Source organism: Rattus norvegicus, chromosome 5 (genome assembly GCF_036323735.1).
Source record: "Rattus norvegicus strain BN/NHsdMcwi chromosome 5, GRCr8, whole genome shotgun sequence".
NCBI classification, from domain to species: domain Eukaryota; kingdom Metazoa; phylum Chordata; class Mammalia; order Rodentia; family Muridae; genus Rattus; species Rattus norvegicus.
Genome location: NC_086023.1, coordinates 57,703,776 through 57,712,988, shown reverse-complemented (window position 1 = coordinate 57,712,988; position 9,213 = coordinate 57,703,776). Strand labels below are relative to the sequence as shown.

The following is a 9,213-nucleotide window of genomic DNA, read 5'->3' as shown; positions in this document are numbered from 1 at the left end:
TCCTCCCCATTTCTACTTCTAGTTAAAGATTGTTGATGTCCACCATCCAATGAAGAGTTCCAAGCAAAAGTCACACAGACAGTCCTGATGAAATTTACTGGGTCTCAACATTAAACAAAAGCACAGAGATATGAAAAGGGGTCTTGAAATGGGGAGAGAAGGGTTTTTGTGGACAAGAGAGAGACAAAGAAGTTTATTAGGGAAAGAGTAAGTAGAATGAATTGAATTAATATGTTAATATAAAAGAAGACATTTAATTTAATAAAAGTAAAATACTGTACTATTTGGTTGAGGATAAGATGAAGACAAATAGTGCCCAAATCCTCTAGAAAAAGACCAGTCTTTCAGCAGGTATCTCAAACGAGAGAAAGAGAGAGAGAGACAGAGAGAGAGAGAGAGAGAGAGAGAGAGAGAGCGCCTTAATAACCACATATCAACTATAAACTAATATTTTAGTAGGAATGGTCCTGTGTGTTCCTATCATATCCATGCTGTATGTTAAATGTCTTGATGTTCTCCTGGTCTCAGGCAGGTAAATGCAATCACTGCCTTGTGCAGACGTGACAGCCTTTCTTGGCTGCAGTCAGATAAAGATGGAGAACTCTCACCTCCTTCTCCAGCTCTGTATCTGCGTGGATGGTGCCACGCTTCCTGCCATGATGATAATGAACTTCCGAAACTGTAAGGCAGCCCAAATTAAATGTTGTCCTTTATAAGACTTGCATCGGTCATGGAGTCTCTTCACAGCAATGGAAATCCTAACTTCTAAGAGAAACAGTCTCTCTGTGTGTGTGTGTGTGTGTGTGTGTGTGTGTGTGTGTGTGTGTGTGTGTGTGTGGTGACAGTTTATAGTTTCCTTATATGACTCACCTGATTTAGCACTTCCTATTCTATTCATCTTTCTTCTTCATACTGCTGGAATTCAATAGACAGTTTCCTGACCTGTGATCACGCCTTACTATTTTCATACTCACTCTGGGTACTGTAATTCGAATCCACAAATATAGTGTCAAAACTAACATCCACATTTAGAAGAGAACATGGAGAATCTGTCTTTCTAGATATATATTATCTAAATGAAATATTCACAAACTGAATAAAGGCATAATATCAAAATTATCCATTACAGTCAAATTGGCTTTATCACAGAAATATAAAGATTCAGCCTATATGTCAATAAATATAATAAATCATAAAATATGCTCAAAGATAAAAAATCAAATGATCACCTAAATATATGATGATTAAGCCAGTAAAAAAAAATCTTCAACATGCTTTTGTAATAAAAGTCGTACAAAGGAAGGACTAACAGGAATTTACCCCAACATATTAAGACCCATGTGACAAAGGTGCTTCCTTCATCTACGTAAATGGAGCAAACCTAAGAGTACAGCCACTGAAATCAGGAAAATTTCATGGATGTCTGCTATCTCCATTCCTTTTGAATGTATTGTTCAATGTAGTAGCTAGAGCAGTAAAATAAAGGAAATTAGAGAAATACAAATAGGAAAAGATGATGTGATACTGCAAACAAGACAGACAAAAAACTCAGCTATTAGAGATAATTAACAATTCCATCAACATGGCTCTACAAAAATTAACACACAAAAATAAGTACCTATTCTACACACCAAAACATACAAGGAGTTTCTATTGCTATGAATTTCATTCCTTATGTCACAATCATGTCTTTCCATACATTTCATTAACTAAGAAGGCCAATGTGTTGTGTGTATGTGTGTGTGTTTCTGATACTGTTGTCATTCCCACAATAACAGTCAGGGCAATAGACCCACTATTAAGTATATTGGAATAGTAGCTCAAAATTCACACACACACACACACACACACACACACACACACACACACACATATATATGTATATGTATAATGTGAGATTGCCTTGTTACTACATGGGGTACAGACAGTAATAAAGCTCCATGTTTCAACTTATGTAATCTCTAGTTATATATTATGCAAAATATTTCACATCCTTACTTTTTATACCCACTACAAGTTAAGATTGATCATAGCAGATGTCTCTTTGTTTTGTTTTCCACTTTGTATTGCATGCTGTGATCAAAACTGTTATAATACAATACAGTAAATATCTCTCAGTTAAGTTATTGCACATTGAATTTCCTGAATCACAAAGGAGAAATAGATGCTCATTACTTCTTAACTTGTCCAGGATCACATAAACATGTAGTAATAGAGTTAGAATTTAAATCTAACTCCATGTTAACATTTAATTTATGTTTTCCTTTTAAAGGAATATCTGTCCAAACAACATCTTATTCTTCCTATTTATTCCCCATATTTAAATACTGAATATAAGTGTAAAAGGTGTTATGTGAGCTGATGACATATGAGTCTACTACACACCACTGTACCACTGTTACTGTATGATACAATGCTGCTCAATTAATTCTTTAATATATTCCATTACAAATAAATTATATAATATTGTGTGTATGTGTTTGTGTATGTGTTCAATATCAAATTCGCTTTAAATAAAGCAGTTTAGAGTAACCAACCAACCAAAATTCCTGTGTACATAACTGTTAACACAACAGAAATAAAATGTGCTTCAAACTAAATATTCCATCCTGCCAGAAGCTCTTCACTGATGCTCCTTTGCTTTGCACTTACAACACACTAAAACTGTTGAAAGAAAACAGAAGAACAGATGTAGAGGAGCTGGAGTTCCTCCATAGAATTCTAAATGGCACACAGACTCCTTGTAACAGCAAATAAAAGCTTGCAATCATTAAGATGCCTTGAAAGGAAGACAAAGAACTCAACGAACATTTAGATTCCCAACAAACCATTTCGTCTTTGTCAGAATTTAATTTAAAACACTTTTGACATTCAATTATTCACTGTAGAACGACTCAGAATCACATCATCTGCTGCCAAAGTTAAATTATCAAAGAGAGAGACATAAACCTGAGTGTTTCCTTCATAAGATAGCCCATAATGATAAAAAATTCTTCCTACAGGCATCATGTACTATACGCTTTAACACAGTTTCTAAGCAAAGATCGATCTCCAGCTACTTGTGGAACCTAGAAGTAACTCGAGAAGTAACATTGACTTCCATAGTAATCATTTTAATTGGATCTAAGCTTAATTTAATAAATTTTATTGTGTTATTTTTACTAGTGTCAGCTGTTTATTAACACTCTTTCAAACTGGCTTATCTATTTACAATTTATCTTGTTGACATGTTTTAATGAATATTCAAATTTGATGGATTAAAATAGATTAACTATGAAATATAGTCAAACCAGCAAATCTTAAAAGCAATAATTTGATGCATTCAAATGAGGTATCTATTAACAATGAGTGGCTTTTATACCTCATAAAAGATCACATGTCTCTGAAGGACTTTTCCCAACTGTTGATCCCAAATGAAAATCTTTAACCCTTTCTCTCACCTTCTATTCTAACCTGCCATTGAATTCAGTATAAATTGTAAGATAGGACTGTCCTTCATAATCATTGATTCTTCTAATCTAAACATCTTTGATGATTGGATATATCTTAATTGTGTGGGAAAATGTCATCTATCAGTATAGAAAGTGATAATTGGCTTGAACAATATTTATTTATTTATTTATTATTTATTTATGTATGTAACATGCCTGTTTCATCATGAAGGCCAAACTCTAAGCCTGAACAATTACTTTCCCTCACCATTCTCCACTAATTACAAATTGTAAGATGGCTTTCTGGTAAGTATATATTCATTATACAAATAATGGGCTTTGGTTAAAATTTTAAAGATCTCTCTCTCTCTCTCTATCTCTCTCTCTCTCTCTCTCTCTCTCTCTCTCTCTCTCTCATGTGAGTGTATATATGAATTTGCTTGTGTGTGAAATAAAGAGGGCATCCAGTTCCCTGGAGTTTTTTCAGTTAGTAAGGAGCCAAGTTAAAGTGGGAATTGAACCCAGGTTTTTGGCAGGAGCATTTTGGTGCTTTGAGTGGTTACAGGCTCATGTATGTGAACACTGGCTAACATTTTCAGAGGTTTAGAAAAGATATTCTTCTTAAAGGAATTATTTCACTGAAGGTGGCCTTTAAGAGACCTTGAACAATTTCTGGTTGTTTTCTAGACTCTGTGATTATAGTTCAAGATGCATGAGATCAGTTTGCTATTATAGCTGCCCTGCCTGCTACCATGCCTTGCTCTTCCTCTGAATTTTGAACTCTTATCTCCCTGGCATCATAAAACCAAGTAAAATTGTTCTTCCATAAATTGCTTTGGATATATGGTTTATCAGATCAATAGCAAAATAACTAACCCATGTATCCAATACTTGAAAACATGAGCCATCTCTACAGACATGTTTCTGTGATAGTTTCATGCATGCCTATAGTACAATTTAGCTGTCATTATCCTCTCTTGTGTCTCCTGTTCCCTAATGTTAGTCTCCTTCACAGTAGTTCCTCTGATACTTTCATGTACTTCTTTCTTTTTTGTTTAAAGTGGATTAATCTTCATGAAGAAAATAGGAGATATTTGTCTTTCTGAATCTTATCTTCGTTGCTTAACATGATGATCTCAATCCACATAACTGTTATAGGGAGAGCATATATTTTATATCCCTCACCATTTACTCCCTGAAATACAGTGCTATTCTCTTTTCTCTTTCTAGACATGATAAATGAATTTTGAGGATATAGTCAGTATTTTTTAAGATAGGGAATGTTTTATTTAAAACCCATCAGTGAAGTGGATGGCTTGGGTCTCTGACAAACCATTCACATTTGAGCATAAGTCAGTAACTGTATGCAATCACTCATTGTTAGATACAAATTTACTGATCAGACCACAACTTTCTTTGATGGAACAGAAGAAATTTCCCTGTGAAAGCAGCACTTTTGAAATATGTAATTCAGTGTTCCTCTCCTTCATTCTTATGCTTGCCTTCAAGAGAATCCACACTATCCTCCTCATAATCCTTCTCTAGGGCAGCCATGTACTCATCGACCTCAGAGATTTCCCCTCCTAAATACCCTCACCCACATACAAGTGCACAAATCCATGCTAAGCTTACATCTGACTGACCTCCTGATCTAGGTAAGCCCAGGCCTTAGCAATGGCTGTGGTTTTGCTCAGCATGAACACAGCTCTTTGGATATTGACCAGGTCACCACCAGGTACCACAGTGGGAAGGTGCTAATCAATGCCAGTAGCAATTCAGTCCACAAACTGAAATGGTATGCTGGGTCTTGATGGTAGCAATGGCAGGATTGACATCTTTTGGCACCATATCAAAAAGCAGGCAATAAGCCATGTATTTACTATGGCAAGGGTCACATTTGACCATCCAGTTGGCTGGCTCAAAGCAGGCATTGGTAATCTCTGCTAAAGAAAGCTGCTCATGGTAGGCTTTCTCAGCAAAGATGACAGGTGCCTAAGTGGCCAGAGAGTGTGGATTAAAGATTAGAGCACCAGGTTAGTCTAGAATTCTGTCTGATCTGTCAAATCAACATTAAAGGCCCCATCAAATCTGAGGGAAGCAATGACAGAAGACAAAACTTGACCTGTTAATCTGTTTAGGTTAGTGTAGGTTTGGTGTTCAGTATCGAGGTTTCTAGACAGGTGTCATAAATAACCAATTCTACTATGAAGGCACAACTAGAATGCTCCAGAGTGGCATGGGTGATAAGGATGGAATTATAGGGCTCAGAGACAGAAACCTGGGCAGGAACTGGATAAATGGAGAATTTCAGCTTGGATTTCTCTCTGTTGTCAACTGAGAGTCACTACATCAGCAAAAAATGTGAACCTAGAGCCTCCCCTGCCAAAGCTGTGGAAAACCAGAAGCCTTGTGAATTCTTTCCAAGACAAGGTCAAGGATCTCCTTGACAATGGTATAGTGGCCATAGGCATAGTTATTGGAAGCATCTTCCTTGACTGTGATGAGCTTCTCAGGGTGGAAGAACTGGTGATAATACCAGTACGAACTTCATCAATAACTATGGGTTCCAGGTCTACAAACACTGCCTGTGGCTCATGCTTGCCAGCTCTTGTCTTTCTGAGGAAGGTATCGAAGGAGACCTTTCCAATGCTATTGGCACTTAGTATTTGGCCAGGCAGTAGAGTTTCCAGCAGGCATTACCTATCTGGACACCAGGAGGGCTATCTTTGAGGGAGACTCACTCATGCATGATTGCAGCTTCTTCATACCTGCTGGCATATGGTGGAGGTGTGGAGGAGGTGTTGCTTCTCACAGCGTTACTCAGGGCTGGATGTAAAAGAACCTCCCATATCCAGTATTAATGAAAATGATAGATATATAACTAGATACTAAGCAGTCACCCTTGAAATCACTACACGCACACACACACACACACACACACACACACACACACGTTAACACACATATGAGATAAAGAAAAGAAATATAGCCCATGTATTTTAGAGAAACTGGAACAAAACAGGGGTTGGAAGGAAACAAGGTAATTCTTAAAACAGGGAAATAAAGTAATTCTATCCTAAGACATTTTTAAATTAAATTAAAGTTATTTAATTAATTATCCTATAATGCTAAAGATGAAGAATTTCCAAAGAAGATATACAATCAAATAGATATGGCTGAAGATATATAAGTAATTGAGGTCATGAATTCAAATGTCCTATAACTAACTTTCTTCTTTCTGTTTCATATAATGCGTGGTCATTCTCCTTTGCTAATTACCTCCAACTTAACTGTATTCACTCTCACGGGAATGCCTAACTTAGCAAGCACTGAATAACTCTTCCCATTGTTCAGTCTCAGATATGCTCCATTTCCTGAGATTCAATGTTCAGGGCCCAACATTGACACTCATGTTCACTCCACTACTGTGTGACTCAAAAGAAAATGCTGTTCCTCTTGTCATTTGGGTGTGATTTCTGTCTGTTCCTCAAGGTTTCACATTTTAATTCAGCGAAACTAGAAATGCAGGGTGTCAGTGTGGGTCAGTCATTCATTTCAGAGCCTATATCCCGACACAGTTTCAATTATATTTACTAAATCTTCTTCCTATGCCCTTTCTTTTCTTTTTCTTTTTTCGATTACTTAGAGCAAGGGCACACTGTTCCCATTCGATTACATGCAAGTGTTTCAGATAGCATTGGTTACCTTAGCCTTGCTTTCTTCCAATACATTTAGAAGGATCCTAGAAATCAATTTCAATACACACTTTATGAAGAGCTGACCACGTCACTCCAGTATTTAAAACACCATACTGAAAAATTAAAGTCCACTGAATGGGCATAATTTTTTTTTATTTAATCCATTGCCAACTTCCATATACTTATTTTTGAATCTGTACTTTACAATTTAAGCATATTTTACTTTGATGTAAAAATTTTTATAGATTATTCATTTTACTCCCAGAAAACTGAGTATTATTCTGAAATTTCCACAGGGATAGCTATACCAGTTTTCTACTTCTGTTCTGCTGTGACAAATCCCCACAAACAAGCTGTTTAAAGTCTTATATTGTCTTCCTATTCTGGAGTTTGATGGCTCTGCTTTTCTAAAAGCTAGGAGTTGACAGACTATAGCTCCTTCTGGAGTCTTCAAGTATAGATATATGTAGGCAGGACACTGTATCTGCAGATTGTAGAACAGAAACAGAAGACACACAAAAGCCTATTAACTGTTCATCTTAATGATTTATGCTTTTAATTATACTTCCAAGGAGGAGTTACAAAAATTGTTGAATTATCTATTTGTATATATTTATTAATGCTAAACAGTAATTTGCATAGTTTATGAAGATTCAATTATTTATAAACCTTTTCATGAAATTGCTTAAAATTTGTCATAGCCATCACATCCTATTAAAGTCTTTATCATCCCAGTGTAACAATGATTACCTGGAAAAATACTGGAACAGAGTATTCCTTGTTTGGTTAATATCCCTAGAAAGCCTGCCCTTTTCAGATAGACGAGGAATGGATAGGAACGGGGAAGGGAATGGGAAGGGAGGAGGGAGATGAACTTGTAGTCAGGATGTAGGACATGATAGAGCTGAATCATCATTTAAACACCAAAAAATGAAAAGAGATGGTGTTGCTTATGCTGTGGTTTGGATGTGACTTTAATGTGCTCTCTAAACCACCATGAGTTACCTTTTCATCCCTGTTGTCATACATTAATCTGAAAACTTATCTGATGATAGGAGTTGGACAGAGACTTTGGGAGGCAGTTAGGAATCGATAATCTGTGTAGGAAAGCCTCAGTCATTGCATCCTAGTGTCTTTAAAATATAGGAAAGGTATGAGGGGTAATACAGAGTCATACATATTCACTGCCTAAAACCAAGTGATACTCAGAGCAGGGATGGTATTCATCAAGAAGCCTTCAGCAAGTTTTAACCTCAACCTTGCACTTACAGAACTGTGAGTCTAATATATATGATAAGGCTTTGTGCTATTAATAAGTAATAAGACTTTTATCACATATTCTTAATCCAATACGTAGTGAAGACTTCTTGAAGATTGCAATACCTTTCAGCCAAATTTGTTTTAATTTCTCATATTGCAAAAATTCATCATTATAAAATAATTTTTGAAGAATCCTCACTTTCTGCTTCAAAGGAGAAAGAAAGTAATCACAGAGGTAGGGACCTGGGTGGGAGAGGGCAGAGGGATGGAAAAAGGGGGCAGATCTGAGAGGGCCCGAAGAATGAATGGAAATATGCAACTGAAGGGTGTGGGTTAGAGGTACCCTCTAGAAAATTCCTGAGACCTGGGTTCTGAGAGGCTCCCAGGACTCAATTGGGATGACATTAGCCAAAATGCTCAACAGTGAGGAGATGAAACCTGAAGAGATCACTTCCAGTTGATAGACAGGGCCTCCAGTGGAGGGTTGTGGCAACTCACCTACCTTCATAATTTTTGACCCAATATTGTTTCTAACAGAAATGTAGGGGGAAAATGGAGCAAAGTCTGAAGAAATGACCATCGAGTGCACCCCCCCCACCTTCGGAATCATCCCGTGGACAGGCACGATATCCTAACACTGTCACTAATGCCCTGTTGTGCTTGCAGATGGGAGCCTAACATGGCTGAGAGGCTATAACAGCAGCTGACGGATACAGATGCAGATTCTTACAGCCGTCCATTGGTCTGGATGTCAGGGACTCCATGGAAAAGTTATGGAAAAGATTTAAGGAGCAGAAGACGATGGTAGCTACATAGGAAGAAAA

General features: G+C 36.9%; 1 pseudogene; it reads right to left on the bottom strand.

The window, feature by feature from the left end:
• Positions 1-5,206: 5,206 nt before the first annotated feature.
• On the bottom strand, positions 5,207-8,969 carry Tuba1a-ps5 (tubulin, alpha 1A, pseudogene 5; annotated as a pseudogene).
• Between the last annotated feature and the right edge of the window lie 244 nt (positions 8,970-9,213).